Source organism: Cicer arietinum, chromosome 8 (genome assembly GCF_000331145.2).
Source record: "Cicer arietinum cultivar CDC Frontier isolate Library 1 chromosome 8, Cicar.CDCFrontier_v2.0, whole genome shotgun sequence".
Taxonomy (NCBI): domain Eukaryota; kingdom Viridiplantae; phylum Streptophyta; class Magnoliopsida; order Fabales; family Fabaceae; genus Cicer; species Cicer arietinum.
This window is the reverse complement of record NC_021167.2, coordinates 19,864,018-19,866,928: the sequence shown is the minus strand read 5'-3', so window position 1 is coordinate 19,866,928 and position 2,911 is coordinate 19,864,018. Positions and strand designations below refer to the sequence as shown.

Here is a 2,911-nt window from a genome sequence, read left to right as displayed (position 1 = left end):
ATTTTAATCATAGACCAAAGTAACTACAAACATTTTTTATTTTTTATTGCTGGTAATTTACATTTTATATAAATAAAAATTAGTGTTAATATTATCAAAATGAACATAAAAACACATCAAATGCTTGTAAAGCACCATAAGTAACAATATCTGGTTGTACACATCCTCTCATCATCATAGCCAACACAATTATATTAAGTCAAATTTGTAGACAGATTAAATTAATTATGAGAATTTTAGAGTTTAAATAAAAAAAATAAAAAATGATACTATGAATATTTATATCTATCTTGCTATTCATTTCAATTGTTATGGCTAATTAGTATCACCATGTTAACCAACTTGATACAAAAGACTAAAAGTAATCCCTATTTATAGGGAGGGATACAACACCTATGAGAGATAATAACCAAGTAATCTAGAAACTAATCCTAAAATTAATCTAAAATATACTAAAACTACAAATTGATTATACCAGTAATTATAAGATATTTATAATATTCCAACAGTATGATTTTACGTGTTACTCTGAGTTGCATTTGTTAATGTGCGGCAGTGGAGCCATTACATAAGATAATAAAATTAACAATTTCATTGCTTACCTCAGGGACTTCTTGACCACACCAACCAGCACCACTGTCGTGTTACAACTCCTAAATGACATTTAAAAAATTAAGTATCTTACCTATTCACAATCACATTCATACCTATACTATGTAACAAGAAAGCATCTTACCTAATATTGCTTTTTCAATATTAGACCTCTAGAAATCATTTCTCGTAGAAGCTTTTCTGCCTTATCTCTCTCATTTTGTTCAAAGAGGGCATAAATAATTGTTTCATAGCTCACAATGTCAGGAATACAACCATTGTCTTCCATTCTTGATAACAAAGCAAGTGCTTCATCAAACAAGCAATCCTTACAAAACCCATTTATCAGAATATTATATGTCCAGACAGTTAGTTGATAGCCTTTAGTCAAAAGATCCTGAAACACCACTTGTGCATTCCACATCTAGATGAATACCTTGGCCTTGAATGTCGTTAACCAGTGAAATTGCGCTGTCAAGATTATCTTTGCATAAAGCATGTTATAAAAAATTGTAAGTCACTATATCAATTGTTTGACCTATATCATGCATCTCATATACAAGCTCCCAAGCAATAGAGATTTTGTCCGATTTGCAAAAACCATCAATGAGGGTCCCATAAGTTACCGCATTAGGAACAATCTCCTTATTATGCATTTCTTTAAAGAGGTTCATGGCTTCATCCACCATTTTATTTTTGCACAGTCCATTAATAATGATGTTGTAGCTCCTAACGTTGGGTACCACTCCCTTGTGGACCATACTGCTGAATATATCTAAGGCCTTGTTCACTTCATTAATCAAATAATAATCATTCATGAATGTGTTATAAGTAACAACAATTGAATGTACACCATGTTTAATCATTATAGCCAACACATTCAAAGCTTCTTTCACCTTTCCTTCTTTGCATAAGGCATCCACCAATATACTAAAAGTATAAACATTTGGGTAAATTTTTTTCATTGCCATTTCATAGAACAAACCAAATACTTCTTTTAATTTATTGCAAAATCCATATACCAGAGCACTGAAAGTGATAACAGTAGGAGAAATCCTCTTTGAAATCATTTCAACATACAATTCATAGGCATAGTTTACAGAATTATATTTACAGAACCTATCAATTATAGCGTTATACATTACCACATCAGCATTGGCAAATTTCCCGTCAATTAGTCTCAGCAATTGCAGGGCAGCTCTTATTTCCCCCATTTTACACAAACCATTTATCAAGGTCCCATAGCTAACTTGATTCAACTGAAATCCCTGCTTAATAACATGATCATGAAAGTGTAGAGCTTCTTGAACCTTATTGTTAAGACATAGACCTTTCATAAGAATAGTCAAAGTTATAATATCTTCTTGAAATCCCATCTTGAGAATTTTGGCGAATAAAGAAAAGAAAAGGAAAAATTCATTTGACGTAAGCGACGGTAACAATTAATCAAGATATTAAAAGTAACAATATCAAGCTTAGTTCCATTGAATTCCAAATGTTCAGAAAGAGAAATAGCAGTTGGATAATGCATCATCTTCACGAGAGAACCTAAATTCTTAGTGAATTGAACAATGGATGGGGTAGGATTCATACCGAGCATGCGATGGAACGAGGAAACAGTATCATCAACATTGTTAACATCATTGGAATTGAAACGTGAAGAAAATGAAAGAAGCAAAGTGTAATTTGAAGAAAATTGGGAATGGAAGAAAGAGAATACATAAAGAACCAACTGACTTTGCAAAAACAAACACTACGCCAAAAATGACATTTAACAGCGCCCATTTTACAGCGCTTGCTAAACACAAGCGTTGTTGTAATTATATTTTAAAAATAACGGAACTTTTTACAGCGCTTTTGATGACAAGCGCTGTAAAACAAGCGCTGTAGTAGGTCATATAACGTTTGCGCATCACGTTATAAGGCTTTTACAGCGCTTGTCAAAAAAACGCTGTAAAAGGAAGCGCTTTCGCGTATCAGTTACAGCGCTTTTTTCACAAGCTGCTGTAAACACATGCGCTTCCAAATATTTGAACTACCTAATACAACGCTTTTTTCACAAGCGCTGTAAAATACATGCGCTTTCATTGAATTTAACTACCTATTACAGTGTTTTTTTCACAAGCGCTGTAAAATACATGCGCTTTCATTGAATTTAACTACCTATTACAGCGCTTTGTTCACAAACGCTGTAAAATACATGCGCTTTCATTGAATTTAACTACCTATTACAGCGCTTTTTTCACAAGCGCTGTAAAACACATGCGCTTTCATTGAATTTAACTACCTATTACAGCGCGTTTTTCACAAGCGCTGTAAA

At 32.8% G+C, this 2,911-nt stretch overlaps 1 pseudogene; it reads right to left on the bottom strand.

Moving 5' to 3' along the window:
* Positions 1 to 736: 736 nt before the first annotated feature.
* On the bottom strand, positions 737 to 2,191 carry LOC101512938 (uncharacterized; annotated as a pseudogene).
* Positions 2,192 to 2,911: the final 720 nt, after the last annotated feature.